Raw genomic sequence first — 19834 nt, 5'->3', positions numbered from 1 at the left:
GACAGCTGGATATTCAATTTTCTGATAAGTGGAGCTCAAAGTATAGTAAACATCAAATCTAGTGTTAGTAATGTGAACAAACTCAGTACTCCAGGGCACAGTCCCCGTGCCTTCAGTTACCCTCACAGCAGCTGTAGGTAAAAACACTCGCCACAGCTTTGTATCGTCATTTTCGGACGATACGAAAATAAGCATGAAAGTGTCCTCGGTAGAAGACTGAAGAAATGCAAGAAAGTATAAGCAAATTCTTCTAGTTGGCAGCAAACAAAAAAAATAATGTATTTCACGGTAAGAAATTTCAGTTGTTCTAGTATAGAAGAAAAAATGAGGAACAAACGAGGGAGATCATATATAAAACACAAGATGATTATCAAATAAAACATGTGAAATACTTAGGTGTAATAATGTGATATAAAGAAGACAGTGAGGCAAATGTTGTGAAAGCTAGACACACATTGCAGTCACTGACACTTTCACACTATGAATATTGCCAATGATGACACATGACCCTCGGAACACTGTAACAACAATACCTACTGTAACAATCACTGTAACATCACGACCCACTGTAATAATAATTACTGTAACATCACGACCCACTGTAACAATAATCACTGTGACAAACTTGTAGACGATAGGTACTCCTTGATGATGGTTCTCACAACACTATAACAAGCTTATAGACCATAGGTACTCCTTGATGATGGTTCTCACAACACTATAACAAGCTTATAGACCATAGGTACTCCTTGATGATGGTTCTCACGACACTATAACAAGCTTATTGACCATATGTACTCCTTGATGGTGCTCTCAGCACTAGAACAACATTATAACAAGCTTGAACACGTTTAATCCTCCTTGATGACGGTCCTCACAACACTAACAAGTTACAAACACGCGTGTCCTTGAAAAGTGCTCCTCCCTTTTTCAGTTATTTTTTGCGCGTTCCCACCAGAGGCTCCGCCTTACCTAACCCCCCTCCTAACACCCCATTACCCATCCTTCCATCTCAACCCCACCTCCCTCCCTCCCCTCCAACACAACAGCTGCATCATCACAGCAGCAGGCCGTGTATGTGTATGTATGGTATGTATATATGGATGTATGCATGTATTTATCTAGTGTTTAGATTTTTTTCCTTCCTTGTGATCTCATAAGTTTAATTTCTGGTGTGTATGATAGGTTACTCTGAGATACTGTAAATGCTAAGTAATTATAACTGCAGTTCTGTTGTAAGATAACCTTTAAAGATTTCATAAGTACTGACACATTGAGTTGAATGACTGAACGATATCTTCATCGGACCGAAACGTCGTCTTATGTTTCTCCTTTGTGCGGGTTATCAGGGGAACAAATTTTATTAACTCGCCTAAGAAACCCTTCCTGGTGTGATGAAATATAACGAAGAATCATAGCTAGGTTGGTTCCCACAATGCAACTATTATATGCAACAAGGCAGTTGCACCCTGCGAGTGTTGTGTGTGTCATATAGGATGGTGCAGCAGCAGTGTGTTGCCATAGTGTTGTAAAGAATGATTCACAGCTGGAGCAAGATATACACACTGGGTGAGGGAGGAGCGGGAATGCCTCAAGTGGACGCCAACGTGTACACTAACACTACGGAAATCAATAGCTGGTGGAACTGTCTTCCTGGTGGTGGTTTTGGAGAGGGTGGTAGTTGTTTTGAAGAGGGAGGTAGTAGTTGTTTTGGACATGGAGGTGGTAGTTGTTTTGGAGAGGGAGGTAGTAGTTGTTTTTGGACATGGAGGTGGTAGTTGTTTTGGAGAGGGAGGTAGTAGTTGTTTTTGGACATGGAGGTGGTAGTTGTTTTGGAGAGGGAGGTAGTAGTTGTTTTTGGACATGGAGGTGGTAGTTGTTTTGGAGAGGGAGGTAGTAGTTGTTTTTGGACATGGAGGTGGTAGTTGTTTTGGAGAGGGAGGTAGTAGTTGTTTTTGGACATGGAGGTGGTAGTTGTTTTGGAGAGGGAGGTAGTAGTTGTTTTGGACATGGAGGTGGAAGTTGTTTTGGAGAGGGGTGGTAGTTGTTTTGGAGAGGGAGGTAGTAGTTGTTTTGGAGAGGTGGTGGGTGTGGTTTTGGAAACGGGGTGGTAGTTGTTTTGAAGAGGTGGCGGTGGTGGTTTTGGAAACGGTGGTAGTTGCTTTCGATAGGGGGGGGTAGCTGTTTTGGAGAGGGTGGTGGTGGCGGTTTTGGAGAGGTGATGGTTTTGCAGACGGGGTGGTAGTGGTGGTGGTATTAGTAGTGGTTTTGGAGAAGGGGGGGTAGTGGTGGTGGTGGTTTTGGAGACGGGGTGGTAGTTGTTTTGGAGAGGGGGTAATGGTGGTTTTGGGGAGAGGGTGGTGGTGCTTTTGGAGACAGGGTGGTAGTTGTTTTGGAGAGGGGGTGGTGGTGGTTTTGGAGAGGGGGGTGGTAGTGGTGGTGGTGATTTTGGAGACATGGTGGTGATAGTGGTAGTGGTGGTGATGGTGGTAGTGGTGGTGATGGTGGTAGTGGTGGTGATGGTGATAGTGGTGGTGATGGTGGTAGTGGTGGTGATGGTGGTAGTGGTGGTGATGGTGGTAGTGGTGATGGTGATAGTGGTGGCGGTAGTGGTGGTGATAGTGGTGGTGATGGTGATAGTAGTGGTGATGGTGGCAGTGGTGGTGATGGTGGTAGTGGTGATGGTGATAGTGGTGGTGATGGTGGTAGTGGTGATGGTGGTAGTGGTGGTGATGGTGGTAGTGGTGGTGATGGTGGTAGTGGTAGTGGTGGTGATGGTAGTGGTGGTGGTGATGGTGGTAGTGGTGGTGATGGTGGTAGTGGTGGTGATGGTGATAGAGGTGGTGATAGTGGTGGTGGTAGTGGTGATGGTAGTGATGGTGGTAGTGGTGGTGATGGTGGTAGTGGTGGTGGTGGTGATAGTGATGGTGATAGTGGTAGTGGTGGGGATGGTGGTAGTGGTGGTGATGGTGGTAGTGGTGGTGATGGTAGTGGTGGTGATAGTGATGGTGATAGTGGTAGTGGCAAGAGAGATAACTGGCTTAAAAGTCTTGAAAATGCTCCACTAAATAGTATCCTCTGGAGATTGCATCCTTCCAAATTTTACATAAAAGCTGGAAGGCAAGAGTCTAGTATCACACTGTGTTCCTGGAAACAAGTTTACCCAACACACGCATATCAGACAACTATTGTTGGGTTCTGTGAAAAGTCTCCTCTGAACCAACTGATAATACAGCCTACCAGATAATAAACTATACTTGATCCTCACAGTAATAATGAGGAACTAAACTGAGACCTCAGTGCAGCACATACAATGCCTCAGTGCAGCACATACAATGTACTCTGATCACAGCCTCAGTGCAGCACATACAATGTACTCTGATCACAGCCTCAGTGCAGCACATACAATGTACTCTGATCACAGCCTCAGTGCAGCACATACAATGTACTCTGATCACAGCCTCAGTGTAGCACATACAATGTACTCTGATCACAGCCTCAGTGCAGCACATACAATGTACTCTGATCACAGCCTCAGTGTAGCACATACAATGTACTCTGATCACAGCCTCAGTGCAGCACATACAATGTACTCTGATCACAGCCTCAGTGCAGCACATACAATGTACTCTGATCACAGCCTCAGTGCAGCACATACAATGTACTCTGATCACAGCCTCAGTGCAGCACATGCAATGTACTCTGATCACAGCCTGAGTGCAGCACATACAGTGTACTCTGATCACAGCCTCAGTGCAGCACACACAATGTACTCTGGTCACAGCCTCCGCACAGCACACACAGTGTACTCTGATCACAGCCTGAGTGCAGCACACAGTGTACTCTGATCACAACCTGAGTGCAGCACACACAGTGTACTCTGATCACAACCTGAGTGCAGCACACACAGTGTACTCTGATCACAGCCTCAGTGCAGCACACACAGTGTACTCTGATCACAACCTGAGTGCAGCACACAGTGTACTCTGATCACAACCTGAGTGCAGCACACAGTGTACTCTGATCACAACCTGAGTGCAGCACACAGTGTACTCTGATCACAACCTGAGTGCAGCACACACAGTGTACTCTGATCACAGCCTCAGTGCAGCATACACAGTGTACTCTGATCACAGCGTGAGTGCAGCACACAGTGTACTCTGATCACAGCCTCAGTGCAGCACACACAGTGTACTCTGATCACAGCCTCAGTGCAGCACACACAGTGTACTCTGATCACAGCGTGAGTGCAGCACACAGTGTACTCTGATCACAGCCTCAGTGCAGCACACACAGTGTACTCTGATCACATCCTGAGTGCAGCACACACAGTGTACTCTGATCGCAACCTGAGTGCAGCACACAGTGTACTCTGATCACAGCCTCAGTGCAGCACACAGTGTACTCTGATCACAGCCTCAGTGCAGCACACAGTGTACTCTGATCACAGCCTCAGTGCAGCACACACAGTGTACTCTGATCACAGCCTCAGTGCAGCACACACAGTGTACTCTGATCGCAACCTGAGTGCAGCACACAGTGTACTCTGATCACAGCCTCAGTGCAGCACACACAGTGTACTCTGGTCACAGCCTCAGTGCAGCACACACAGTGTACTCTGATCACAACGTGAGTGCAGCACACAGTGTACTCTGATCACAGCCTCAGTGCAGCACACAGTGTACTCTGATCACAGCCTCAGTGCAGCACGCACAGTGTACTCTGATCACAACCTGAGTGCAGCACACACAGTGTACTCTGATCACAACCTGAGTGCAGCACACACAGTGTACTCTGATCACAAACTGAGTGCAGCACACACAGTGTACTCTGATCACAACCTGAGTGCAGCACACACAGTGTACTCTGATCACAACCTGAGTGCAGCACACACAGTGTACTCTGATCACAGCCTCAGTGCAGCACACACAGTGTACTCTGATCACAACCTGAGTGCAGCACACACAGTGTACTCTGATCACAGCCTCAGTGCAGCACACACAGTGTACTCTGATCACAACCTGAGTGCAGCACACACAGTGTACTCTGATCACAACCTGAGTGCAGCACACACAGTGTCCTCTGATCACAGCCTCAGTGCAGCACACACAGTGTACTCTGATCACAGCCTCAGTGCAGCACACACAGTGTACTCTGATCACAACCTGAGTGCAGCACACACAGTGTACTCTGATCACAACCTGAGTGCAGCACACAGTGTACTCTGATCACAACCTGAGTGCAGCACACACAGTGTACTCTGATCACAGCCTCAGTGCAGCACACAGTGTACTCTGATCACAGCCTCAGTGCAGCACACACAGTGTACTCTGATCACAACCTGAGTGCAGCACACACAGTGTACTCTGATCACAACCTGAGTGCAGCACACACAGTGTACTCTGATCACCACCTGAGTGCAGCACACACAGTGTACTCTGATCACAACCTGAGTGCAGCACACACAGTGTACTCTGATCACAACCTGAGTGCAGCACACACACTGTACTCTGATCACAACCTGAGTGCAGCACACAGTGTACTCTGATCACAACCTGAGTGCAGCACAGTGTACTCTGATCACCACCTGAGTGCAGCACACACAGTGTACTCTGATCACAACCTGAGTGCAGCACAGTGTACTCTGATCACCACCTGAGTGCAGCACACAGTGTACTCTGATCACCACCTGAGTGCAGCACACACAGTGTACTCTGATCACAACCTGAGTGCAGCACACACAGTGTACTCTGATCACAACCTGAGTGCAGCACACAGTGTACTCTGATCACAACCTGAGTGCAGCACAGTGTACTCTGATCACAACCTGAGTGCAGCACACACAGTGTACTCTGATCACAAGCTGAGTGCAGCACACAGTGTACTCTGATCACAAGCTGAGTGCAGCACACACAGTGTACTCTGATCACAAGCTGAGTGCAGCACACACAGTGTACTCTGATCACAAGCTGAGTGCAGCATATACAAGCATAAACTCAGGAAGACCCAACGTGAAGGAATGTTCAGTCAATTTAGCTTGACACTCAGATATTTGGTTGGAAACAACTAAACACCTGTCAAACACACCCTGGGAAAACGTTCTCACCGCCCTTAACACTCATCACTGTTTGGATTATTATAATAAAAAAAGAAGCGCTAAACCTACAAGGGTCATACAGGGCCATCAGTGCTTGGAAAAGCTGAATACAGAAGCATTCAAAAGTCTTTGTAAAATATGTTCCTCTCAGAATTTTGAATAATGTTTAGATAAAGTAAAAATGTCGTAGAACTGAATAAAGACGAGCATTTGTTACAGTGAAGGAGAATTTATGTTAAAGGAGAGAATCTATATTAATATCCAACAGAGACTTAAATATTCGTAACCAGACGGACCAGACACAAAAGGAATAAAGACCCTCTCAGGTAATAGCAAGAAATCCTAAACATGTCTACATATTACCTTAATCTTAATAAAGAACTCACCTCCAGAACTACCCACTACTCTCAGGAGGTTTATATACCTTTATGTGTGCAAAGAAAGGTATAAAATACCGACAATATGAAAGTTAAGACACATGTGCAACATCTGGATATCTTTATTGTAGTAGACGTTTCGCCATCCAGTGGCTTTATCAATACAGATTCTAGGACATAATAGGAAGACAGTAGAACTATATACAAAAGATGAGGTAATCAGTCCCTCGGCCTTGGAGTTAGTGTTCACAGCATCGTGGTGGAGGAGAGTCTCCACCACGATGCTGTGAACACTAACTCCAAGGCCGAGGGACTGATTACCTCATCTTTTGTATATAGTTCTACTGTCTTCCTATTATGTCCTAGAATCTGTATTGATAAAGCCACTGGATGGCGAAACGTCTACTACAATAAAGATATCCAGATGTTGCACATGTGTCTTAACTTTCATATACCTTTATACACCGGTATTTTGAAAGATCAGTGTGAATCAGTGTTCAGAGCCGGCAAACGACGCGGGGGGGGGGGGGGGCGATCCAGATAGTGTGACTAGTTAATGGTTCAAGTAGGACCGAAACATCGTCATAAGCTTCTCTCTCCAATGTGCGGGTTATTTGTTTGTAGTTTTGATCACCTCTGCTCACCCCATAACTCGTACATCTGATATAAGCACAAATCTCTCTCAAGAAGTAGAACATATTCTTTATTCTTTTTTTTATAAAGAAGTGCACAATATATAATAAATAATGATAGAATTACTGACAATATGTTAGGTAAAAGGACATAGGTGCAACGGAAATTTTGTGGCAACGTTTTGCTGTCCAGGAACTTTGTCCAGCCGTTACGCCTTGACAAAGTTCCTGAAGAGCGTAGTGTTGTCACAGTTGTACATGTGTCGTTTTACCTAACAAAGTGTACAGTACCACCAGAACAAGCACCATGTGTACTTTGAGAAAGTAACTTCGGTCTGGTGTCCTTAATATCTGGACTTGTAGATGAATGGTTCAGAGAACCGACATGTTGATAAATTAGACTCATGTGCAACTCTTGGGTATCTTTATTGAGGAAACGTTTCGCCACACAGTGGCTTCATCAGTCCATACGTAGGAGAAACTTGAAGAACAGGAGGAGAATGAGGTAATCAGTCCCTCAACCTTGAGTCGATGTGTTCAGTCCATCAGTCCATCTATTCAAGATTGATGGACTGACCACATCGACTCAAGGTTGAGGGACTGATTACCTCATTCTCCTCCTGTTCTTCAAGTTTCTCCTACGTATGGACTGATGAAGCCACTGTGTGGCGAAACGTTTCCTCAATAAAGATACCCAAGAGTTGCACATGAGTCTAATTTATCAATATCTGGACTTAATGGACAGTAGAACTCTGGAACTGCAGGTACGTAGCACTAACCTCGTACGTCATAAAAATCTCAGGTACTGGTGAGACGCCAAATTACAAATGTCATGACGAAAAAAAAAACATGACCTACACAAACCAGGTCAACAGGATTTCGAGCAGGGAGATGATTCTGGTTACAGCTGTTGATAATTTGATAGTATTACGGAGGTATTGGAAGACAGTCAAAATGGTGATGCGATATACATAGACATTTGTAAGGATTTTACTAATGCAATCAAGGAATGACAGCCCATATATTAAAGTCAGTAGGTATAATAGGGAAATAGGAAAGTGTATATTAAATTTTTTTTGTATTAATGTTGGTAGAATTACTGATAATATGTAAAGTAAAAGGACACAAGTACAACTAATGTGACATTTTATTGTGGCAACGTTTCGCTCTTCAGGAGCTTTATCAAGCCGTTACAAATAATGCAATATACCCTCTGTACCTATGTATTGTTTGTAACGGCTTGGTAAAGCTCCTAGAGAGCGAAACGTTGCCTCAATAAATGTCACATTAGTTGCACTTGTGTCCTTTGACTTTACATTAATTTTTAAACGAAGAGAACAGAGTAGTAGTAAACAATACGAGATATATAGCCTTAGCATAATACCCTAGAGCAAGGTCGTGGCACCTGTACCAAGACTTCACAGCGAAGGCTGAGCTAAGTTGTAGGTAGCCTTATAAACCCCAAGAGTAACAACAACAACCATAGACAAAAACAATAACCGCATCCTGGTGTCATCCAGACGATACAATAATATGCATGAACATTACATTCGTAAAAGACAGAAAAATAGGAAGTCAATATCAGTAATGTTTAGAAAGAAACAACAAATAGGCACAATACCGTGACTGGAACAATATACAAATATAGTTTTTTAGTGGGCAGTGGAAAATATGCTCAGTGGTGACAAATACCCATTACCAGCTTTGAAAGTATGAGGAACACAAAGGAAACACTGGATGCAAAGTACGGGAAGATTACCTCATACATCGAAAAAAAATATGTCAGACTAAAGTGAAATAATGCCAGAGAACATTAAACAGTAGAAATAATGTTCAGGGTAGCACTATTAATTAAAATCATTGTGCTCTGTCCTGACCAGCTGGGCTGTTGTTTGTACGTTGGACAGCTTGAGGACACCAGTAACAGTTTGGTTGATCATGCCTTGATGCGCTAGAAGACGTGGTCTGGGACGGCAGGGTGTTTGACCGCTGAAAAGCATCCTTCAAGTAAAATATTTTTCAGTGTTGACGGCACCGTTCAAAGCAGGAGTTAGGAGACCTGGAAGAGAGAGATTTTACTAGCAGAATAGTGCCAACAAAACATTTATATTACTGTGAACGCCTCAAAGAATTGGGAATGTATTTTTGAAACGAAGAACTATACTTAATAATATATACTTTGGGCGTAGTCCCAAATGTACACTACTATAATCACGTACTGGAGTGAGAGAGATGTAGGAGGAAGTGTAAAACAGACCAGTGAAAAGTAGGGGCGCCACCGCCACAATAAGGAAACACTGCGTCAACATTATGGGTCTAGGACTGTTCAACCTCCTGCCAGCAGATATTAGAAATATTGCCGGTACACGTGTAGAAGTTTTCTAGAGGAAACTGGAGCACTCCCTGTCATTTACCAGATCAGCCAGGCTGTAATGGATGTGGGCCTGCAGGTCACCACCAGTAGTATTATAAAAGAACAATATTTTAAGAAATATATAAAGGGCGTGTTCATATATTGAAATTCGTTCCATCAAATTTTAGAATTGGCTGTAAAATAACATTTATTTTCGAGACGTCTGATTTCATCCTTCACCAGTGTTTATTTATCTGCATGAGTTGCCATGCTCGACACCCCTGGTAACTGTGGAAGCTCACATGCACACACTCTATGAGAGACTCATGAAATCGTAATAACACGATTGAAAACAAGCCAGAGTACAGATGGGGTTAGAACCCATGGTGAGTGAGTGGTAAAACTCCAGGTCAGTGCGTAAACCCCTGGACCAGCTGGCTACAATAAGATTATCCAACTAAGTATATTTATACACCATAGAGAGATTAGTATGGGCACCACTGTGACCACAAATGCAAATTTTTACAGATGAATCTCCCGCCAGCGTTACCGAGGCAACGCTGGCGGGAGACTGTAATAATAATAATAATATTGACTGTAATAATATGGAAGATAAGATCACAGTTGAATAAGACAACTGTAACAATACAACTGTACACACAGTCTAACAGTTGAATAAGACAACTGTAACAATACAACTCTACACACAGTCTAACAGTTGAATAAGACAACTGTAACAATACAACTCTACACACAGTCTAACAGTTGAATAAGACAACTGTAACAATACAACTCTACACACAGTCTAACAGTTGAATAAGACAACTGTAACAATACAACTGTACACACAGTCTAACAGTTATACCCATTATTTGTTTAAAATTGTTTGAAGCGACTGTATATTTTAAATATGTTAGTGTGACAAGACTGATTGTGTTTAGCTTATTTGAACAAAAAAAGTTTTGCATGTTTGTGAACTTCATTACATTTATGGATGAATAATGCCATGATGGCACCATTTATGTAGAATTTGAAAGAATAGATAGTCTTTGTTCTCCATGGCAACGATGATGGGTCTTTAGTTCTCCGAAACCTCTGAATAAAAATATTAACACTAGTGCTGGTGTAACTCTTCCTCACATACTGAGGATCACACTCTTTTTACCTCGATTTTTCCTGTTCTCCTTATGTGAGGCCCTTGATGAACAGCAAGGGTCAGGGACCTACCTACCTCCAGTGTGTTCCGGGGGTCAACGACCCCGGGGCCCGCTGCCTGACCAGGCCTCCCGGTGGATGAGTTCATCAACCAGGCTGTTGATGCTAGCTGCACCAAGTCCATCACATGCACCACAGCCCGGCTGATCAGGAACTGACTTGAGAATCTGTTGGTAATCCTCATAATTATGAAATGAGCTCAGTTACTTAAAAGCCTTGGTCTCTTTACACTTATTGAGTTTTCTCTTAGTGTACTCCACCCATTCTTTTCGTTGAAGGTATTTTGCACCGTCTGTTAAGCCTCTTTACTAATCTCTTTGTATTCTCTTTGCTAAAAATTTGCTTATCTATTTTCCTACTTTTCCTGTTATCTCTGTTGACAAGTTCCAGCTGCTCAGTTATGGAAAGAATGAAGAACTCAAAAGGAACACTGTATACAAAACTCAAGAGGATCATAAAATAGAAGGAAAGGAACACATGAAAGACCCGGGAGTAATAATGTTAGCTAACCTGTCTTTCAAAGAACACAAGACCAAGGTCACGACAGCCAGGAGGATGACGGGATGGATAATGAGAACTTTCAAAACAAGGAAAATAGTACCACTGGAGACACTTTTCAAATTATTAGCACTCTCGTTTGGAATATTCCTCATTGTTGACGGCCATGTTTAGAGCTGGAGAAATCTCAGAACTGGAGCAGATACAGAGATCGTTTATGGCCCGCATAGAGCCAATAAGGCATTCAAATTCCTCGGATCGCCTTAAGTCTTAAATATGTACTCACTGGAACGGAGGAGATACATGATAATATATACCTGGAAGGTACTCGAGGTCCTGGTCCCAAATCTGCACACTGCCATAACAAAATACTGGAGTGAGGGATATGGGAGGAAATGCAATATAAACCTACTGAAAAGCAGGGGTGCAGAGGGCACAATAAGGGAATACTGTATCAACATTCGTTACCCCAGACTATTCAAAATCTTACCAGAAGATAACACTGGTGGAACAAGTGTTGAAGTCTTCAAAAGGAAACGTGACAAGTATCTTCACCAGGTGCCAGATCAACCAGGCTGTGATGGATATGTGGGTCAACTGGCCACCAGCAGCAACAGCCTGGTTGACCAGACTAGCACCAGACAAGCCTGGCCTATCCGGGCTCCGGGAAAAAAAAAATTCTGGTAATTCATCAGAGGTATATCGAGGGTAAGGTACCACTTTGTTATGGGTTATCAATGCATGGTGACGAAGTCCTCACAAGAGATTAACTGAAAGTGATTTAGAAGTCAGATAATGACTGCTTAAGGCTTGTTAAACAGTAAACCATATCACTGTTTTACCTTTGGTGAGTTTCAAAGAGTCTTTCCATTCCAGCCAGCAGTAACAGCCTGGTTGATCAGGCTCTGATCCACCAGGAGGCCTGGTCACAGACCGGGCCGTGGGGGCGTTGACCCCCGGAACTCTGTCCAGGTAAACTCCAGGTATTCCCGGAGCCCGACCATGGGCCAGGCTCAGTGTTTAGCAACAGCGAATTACGTACTGTCACATATTAAGCGGACTTTGCAAATGAGAAAAAGTATTTTGAGTTTCTTTCAGATGCATTAACGGCTTCATCTTCCAATTTACTGAGCGATTTCAGTTTTCGTACTCCGTTTTAGTTTTTATTTCCTTAATCTTTCCATTTTAGAGCAGCTGAATTTCCCCTGGCTGAGGATCGTGGTGTTCCTGCGGACTGCTGGTAACTCAGGACATATCAGTTTGGAGATTTTTGCGTGTTCAATGAGTGTGTCTCATGCAGTCTTAAGCCTGGCTTGCAAATGTTGTTATAGTGCTGTGATTTATGTCTGTATTCTGGACTGTGTGTGAGAAGGATGTGCCTTGAGCAAGAGCTTGTCACTGTGGTGGTCATGATAAGGGTCGTGGCGGTGATGGTGATTGTAGTGGTGGCGTTAGCAGTGAGGGGTGGTGATTATGGTTAGTGGTGGTGGTGGGTTAGCTGGTGGGGAGGTGATAGGCGGCTATATAATAACATTAATGATGATAATTGACAGGATGACTTCATACATCAGCTGGAGTTGTATTATTACCTCAGTGTGTTGTTTGACGGTGTATCTTAGTGTTGTGTGATGGTGTCTCAGTGTTGTGTGATGGTGTATCAGTGTTGTGTGATAGTGTGTCTCAGTGTTGTGTGATGGTGTCTCAGTGTTGTGTGATAGTGTCTCTCAGTGTTGTGTGATAGTGTGTCTCAGTATTGTGTGATGGTGTCTCAGTGTTGTGTGATGGTGTCTCAGTGTTGTGTGATGGTGTATCAGTGTTGTGTGATAGTGTGTCTCAGTGTTGTGTGATAGTGTGTGTCAGTGTTGTGTGATAGTGTCTCAATGTTGTGTGATAGTGTGTCAGTGTTGTGTGATAGTGTGTCTGTGTTGTGTGATAGTGTGTCAGTGTTGTGGGATGGTGTAGCAGTGTTGTGGGATGGTGTGTCAGTGTTTATGATGTGTCAGTGTTGTGTATACTTGATAAAGCTCAGCCTTGGGCAAAATGTTGTATTAAAAGGATTTTTTGCTATCAGTGTCTTAATTTTAGTTACCGGCTTCACCCTTACCTACCTGGAATGTTACTTTATACTAGCGTCCCTCTTCAAGGCAGGAGAGATTGAGCTAGAGAACCTTCACTGCCAGTATAAATCCAAACATCTGAACCACGGTGAACACTTGAAGTCCCTTGAACTGTATTCCTTGAAATGTCGACATAGTACAATATAATGGTAAGTTATAATTTACACTTGGAAAATCCTGGAAGTATTGGTTCCAAACCTGCACGAAGAAGTAATTCCCAGTGAATGCAAGAGACTTCGCAGGGGCGCGACAAGTACACTGAGAGAGAACTAAGAGAAATTACCAGTAAACTTTTGGCAGTCTTCAGAAGGAGACCTGACAAATTCATCATCAAATCAGTTCCTGATCAGTCAGGCTAAGATATATATGTTGGAATGTGTGCGGCCAGCAGTAACAGCCTAGTTGATCAGGCCCTGATCCATCGGGAGGCCTGGTCGTGGACCGGGCCGCGGGGGCGTTGATCCCCGGAATAACCTCCAGGTAACCTCCAGCCTACTGGCTCAGTGTAACAGCTAGGAGGTCTGATGTGGGACCGGGCCATAGGAAGGAGCCATGACCTGCAGCTCCCTCAAAGTATTAGTCTGCAATGTGCAGGGAGATGTATATTATATTAATGTTTATGTTGTGAACAGGACATTTTATTTCTAATACAAACTTGTTATACAGGAATGACAGTATTAATATCTATGTTACAAGAGTTGTTTACATGACAATCACCAGGAGTGTGGCTGATGCAACTAACAAGATACAATATGCAAGATGAATTTTCCCACACTTCAGCTAATTGGCTGGTGCCAGGGAGTGGGTGTGGCCTCCTCGCTTGTCACTTATGTGCTTCATTACCTATTATTATTTGATAATATTTTCCTGTACTTTTTATCTGTGTGAACGACGTTTCTCTTACGTTTCGTTCACCGACGCCAGCACTTTGTGAAGCTTCTGGAGGATTGTCTCAGGTCAGGTTTTTTTTTTTTTTTTTTTTTAGATTTTGCCACCAAAGTGGATACTTTATTTTGCAGTCCATATCCATCCTGTGGACGGTAGCTCAAGAGCATATGGATACACAAACAGAACTAGGAACTAGGTCCCAGAAAGGTTTACAGGAGTACATCTGGCTTTATTTCTACAGTTCATTTACCTGTTATAAGCAAATTTAAAACATGTCAGGCATTCTTGTTTCTGTTTTAGTTTATCTCTGATCCTGGTTGGACAAGTTGCTCATCACTGCTGTCATCTCCAGACTGTTTCTTCACTTCTGAGTTTGTGTCCTTACGCATCTCTGGTGAGTCAGTGTGTGTACTGGTGTTCTCGTGGATTTAACTCACAAGGATCTTATTTAGGATGTACTTAGCTGTCTTGTGGGTTGTTGCAGGATGCTCCTCTCCTGATACTTTACAGTCCGGACTCTCGCTCTAAATACTCGATATTGTAGATATCCTCTAGAGTCTAAACCAACATTCCATGATGTTGCAGTGTCTGACAAGTTGTGCAAGAAAGGTATAAAATACCGACAATATGAAAGTTAAGACACATGTGCAACATCTGGATATATTTATTGTAGACGTTTCGCCATCCAGTGGCTTTATCAATACAAATTCTAGGATATAATTAGAAGACAGTAGAACTATATTCAAAAGATGAGGTAATCAGTCCCTCATCCTTGTAGTTAGTGTTCACAACATCGTGGTGGAGGAGAATCTGGTTAGGTAAGGTTAGGTTAGGTTATGTTAGGTTAGGTAAGGTTAGATTACGCAAGGTTGGGTTAGGCAAGGTTAGGTTAGGTAAGGTTAGGTTACGTAAGGTTGGGTTAGGCAAGGTTAGGTTAGGTTAGGTAAGGTAAGATTAGGTTAGGTTAGGTAAGGTTAGGTTAGGTTAGGTTAGGTTAGGTAAGGTAAGGTAAGGTTAGGTAAGGTTAGGTTAGGTAAGGTTAGGTTAGGTAAAGTTAGGTTAGGTAAAGTTAGGTTAGGTAAGGTTAGGTTAGGTTAGGTAAGGTAAGGTTAGGTTAGGTTAGGTAAGGTTAGGTTAGGTTAGGTAAGGTTAGGTTAGGTAAGGTTAGGTTAGGTAAGGTTAGGTTAGGTAAGGTTAGGCTAGGTTAGGTAAGGTTAGGTTAGGTAAGGTAAGGTTAGGTAAGGTTAGGTTAGGTTAGGTAAGGTTAGGTTAGGTTAGGTAAGGTAAGGTTAGGTTAGGTAAGGTTAGGTAAGGTTAGGTTAGGTTAGGCAAGGTTAGGTAGGGTTAGGTTAGGTTAGGCAAGGTTAGGTAGGGTTAGGTTAGGTAAGGTTAGGTTACGTTAGGTAACGTTAGGTTAGGTAAGGTTAGGTTAGGTTAGGTAAGGTTAGGTTAGGTAAGGTTAAGTTAGGTAAGGTTAGGTAAGGTTAAGTTAGGTTAGGTTAGGTAAGGTTAGGCAAGGTTAGGTAGGGTTAGGTTAGGTAAGGTTAGGTTACGTTAGGTAACGTTAGGTTAGGTAAGGTTAGGTTAGGTAAAGTTAGGTTAGATTAGGTAAGGTTAGGTAAGGTTAGGTAAGGTTAGGTTAGGTAAGGTTAGGTTAGGTAAGGTTAGGCTAGGTAAGGTTAGGTTAGGTAAGGTAAGGTTAGGTTAGGTTAGGTAAGGATAGGTTAGGTTAGGTTAGGTTAGGTAAGGTAAGGTTAGGTAAGGTTAGGTAAGGTTAGGTAAGGTTAAGTTAGGTAAGGTTAGGTAAGGTTAAGTTAGGTTAGGTAAGGTTAGGTTAGGTTAGGCAAGGTTAGGTAGGGTTAGGTTAGGTAAGGTTAGGTTACGTTAGGTAACGTTAGGTTAGGTAAGGTTAGGTTAGGTAAAGTTAGGTTAGATTAGGTAAGGTTAGGTAAGGTAAGGTTAGGTTAAGTAAGGTTAGGTTAGGTAATGTTAGGTTAGATTAGGTAAGGTTAGGTTATGTAAGGTTAGGTTAGGTTAGGTTAGGTTAGGTAAGGTAAGGTTAGGTAAGGTTAGGTAAGGTTAAGTTAGGTAAGGTTAGGTAAGGTTAAGTTAGGTTAGGTTAGGTAAGGTTAGGTTAGGCAAGGTTAGGTAGGGTTAGGTTAGGTAAGGTTAGGTTACGTTAGGTAACGTTAGGTTAGGTAAGGTTAGGTTAGGTAAGGTTAGGCTAGGTAAGGTTAGGTTAGGTAAGGTAAGGTAAGGTAAGGTTAGGTTAGGTAAGGTTAGGTTAGGTAAGGTTAGGTAAGGTTAGGTTAGGTAAGGTTAGGTTAGGTAAGGTTAGGTTAGGTAAGGTTAGGTAAGGTTAGGTTAGGTAAGGTTAGATTAGGTTAGGTAAGGTTAGGTTAGGTAAGGTTAGGTTAGGTAAGGTTAAGTTAGGTTAGGTAAGGTAAGGTTAGGTTAGGTTATGTTAGGTAAGGTTAGGTTAGATTAAATAAGGTTAGGTTAGGTAAGGTTAGGTTAGGTAATGTTAGGTAAGGTTAGGTTAGGTAAGGTAAGGTTAGGTTAGGTTAGGTATGGTTAGGTTAGGTTAGGTAAGGTTAGGTTATGTAAGGTAAGGTTAGGTAAGGTTAGGCAAGGTTAGGTTAGGTAAGGTTAGATTAGGTAAGGTTAGGTTAGGTAAGGTTAGGTTAGGTAAGGTTAGGCAAGGTTAGGTTAGGTAAGGTTAGGTTAGGTAAGGTTAGGTTAGGTAAAGTTAGGTTAGGTTAGGTAAGGTTAGGTGAGGTTAGGTTAGGTAAGGTTAGGTTAGGTAAGGTTAGGTAAGGTTAGGTAAGGTTAGGTTAGGTAAGGTTAGGTTAGGTAAGGTTAGGTTAGGTTAGGTAAGGTTAGGTTAGGTAAAGTTAGGTTAGGTAAGGTTAGGTTAGGTAAGGTTAGGTAAGGTTAGGTTGGGTTAGGTTAGGCTAGGTAAGGTTAGGTTAGGTTAGGTAAGGCTAGGTTAGGTTAGGCAAAGTTAGGTTAGGTAACGTTAGGTTAGGTAACGTTAGGTTATGTAAAGTTAGGTTAGGTTAGGTAAGGTTAGGTTAGGTTCGGTTAGGTTAGGTAAGGTTAGGTTATGTTAGGTAAGGTTAGGCTAGGTAAGGTTAGGTAAGGTAAGGTTAGGTTAGGTAAGGTTAGGTTAGGTAAGGTTAGGTAAGGTTAGGTTTGGTAAGGTTAGGTTAGGTTAGGTAAGGTTAGGTAAGGTTAGGTAAGGTTAGGTTTGGTAAGGTTAGGTTAGGTTAGGTAAGGTTAGGTAAGGTTAGGTTAGGTAAGGTTAGGTTAGGTAAGGGTAGTTAAGGTAAGGTAAGTTTAGGTTAGGTTAAGTAAGGTTAGATTAGGTTAGGTAAGGTTAGGTTAGGTTAGGTAAGGTTAGGTTAGGTAAGGTTAGGTTAGGTAAGGTTAGGTTAGGTAAGGTTAGGTTAGGTAAGGTTAGATTAGGTAATGTTAGGTTAGGTTAGGTAAGGTTAGATAAGGTTAGGTTAAGTTATTTAGGAAACAGGGTAAGTGTTTCCTGACGCGGGTGTTAGTCATATGATGACCCACCTACAGCTCTAGCTTTTGGTCACCTGACCGAGGCCTCGCTGGCTTACCTGTCCACCTCTTTAAAACTATGGTTATGATTAAAACTGTTGAGTTTTTAATTAGGGAGTGTTGAAGAAAGTGACCAGGAAGGTAACCAAATAATGTGTATTATAATCATGGGGAAGCATTAAACCCGTAGAATTATAAAGTGCCTGTGAGGGGGGGATGGAAAGTATTGAGGCTTAATTCATGGAACTGGAGCATAGATCCAATTCCCTTGATCAAGAGCCCCTCACCAGCGTCAAGGAACCTCCCTTGAGAGGACATACTGTGTATAAAGTTTGATCATGTGTGTGTTTGGCAGACTGCCAGAAGTACTTGTGACCAAGACTTTCTAGTTACTACAACACTAGTCACTGTTTACGTTGCAAGTTGTTCCATAAATGTGCCTATGTACATTCATATTATGGTGATTTATAGATGTACTTCTCTGTATTCCTCTGACATTTAGATTCATTATTTACTTCTCTACTAGTATTCTCTCTAATACTTTATACAAGTTTACCTAAGTTATATTCAACTTTTACCTTTAGGCTTTCTTTGACTATTTTATTAACTTTATCACGTAGGAGTAAGTTAGCAATGAAGCCCCTAACAATTGCACATTATTCTCTTATTCCCCAGTCACTTAAAACAACGGATATAGCCCCACTCCGTAAAGGTGGCAGCAAAGCATTAGCTAAGAACTATAGACCAATAACTCTGACGTCCCACATCATAAAAATCTTTGAAAGAGTGCTAAGAAGTAGGATTGCAAATCACCTGGATTCCCAAAATCTGCACAATCCAGGGCAACATGGGTTCAGGGCAGGTCATTCCTGCCTCTCACAACTACTGGATCACTATGACATGGCCTTGGATGCACTGGAAGAAAATCAGAATGCAGATGTAATATACACAGACTTTGCAAAAGCATTTGACAAATGCGATCATGGTGTAATAGCCCATAAAATGCGTGCTAAAGGAATAACCGGGAAAGTGGGGAGATGGATCTTCAACTTCCTAACAAATCGAACACAAAGAGTAGTGCTCAACAGAGTTAAATCGGAGGCTGCCATAGTGAAGAGCTCTGTTCCACAAGGCACAGTACTCGCCCCCATCTTATTCCTTATCCTCATATCAGACATAGAGATATACATCACAGCACCGTATCATCCTTTGCGGATGATACTAGGATCTGCATGAGGCTGTCATATGCTGAGGACGCGGTTAACCTCCAAGAAGATATATACAAAGTTTTCCAGTGGGCAACGGTAAACAATATGATGTTCAATGAGGACAAATTCCAACTACTCCGTTATGGAAAACTGGAGGAGATAATAACTAGAACAGAGTATACTACTGACTCCGGCCATACAATAGAGCGGAAAAATAATGTAAGGGACCTGGGAGTAGTAATGTCTGAGGATCTCACTTCCAAGGATCACACCAGTGCCACGATCGCACGTGCAAAGTAAATGATAGGATGGATAATGAGAACGTTCCAAACGAGAGATGCCAAGCCAGTGATGATCCTTTTCAAATCACTTGTTCTCTCTAGGCTGGAATACTGCTGTACATTAACATCTCCATTCAAAGCAGGTGAAATCGCAGATCTAGAGAGTGTACAGAGATCCTTTACTGCACGTATAAGTTCTGTCAAGCACCTTAACTACTGGGAACCCTTGGAAGCACTTGACTTGTACTCGTTGGAACGCAGGAGGGAGAGATATATCATAATCTACACTTGGAAAATCTTGGAAGGAATGGTCCCAAATCTGCACACAGAAATCACTCCCTACGAAAGTAAAAGACTGGGCAGGCGATGCAAAATGCCCCCAATAAAAAGTAGGGGCGCCATTGGTACACTAAGAGAAAACACCATAAGTGTCCGGGGCCCAAAACTGTTCAACAGCCTCCCATCAAGCATTAGGGGAATTGCCAATAAACCCCTGGCTGCCTTCAAGAGAGAGCTGGACAGATACCTAAAGTCAGTGCCGGATCAGCCGGGCTGTGGCTCGTACGTTGGACTGCGTGCGGCCAGCAGTAACAGCCTAGTTGATCAG

General features: G+C 42.9%; 1 protein-coding gene across 1 annotated transcript in view; it reads left to right on the top strand.

Moving 5' to 3' along the window:
- LOC128692724 (transforming growth factor beta receptor type 3) overlaps positions 1 to 19834 on the top strand; it is a 500896-nt gene that overhangs the window by 235908 nt on the left and 245154 nt on the right. The window lies entirely within an intron of this gene.

The sequence above is a fragment of the Cherax quadricarinatus genome, chromosome 30 (genome assembly GCF_038502225.1).
Source record: "Cherax quadricarinatus isolate ZL_2023a chromosome 30, ASM3850222v1, whole genome shotgun sequence".
NCBI classification, from domain to species: domain Eukaryota; kingdom Metazoa; phylum Arthropoda; class Malacostraca; order Decapoda; family Parastacidae; genus Cherax; species Cherax quadricarinatus.
This window is presented reverse-complemented; position numbering and strand designations above follow the sequence as displayed.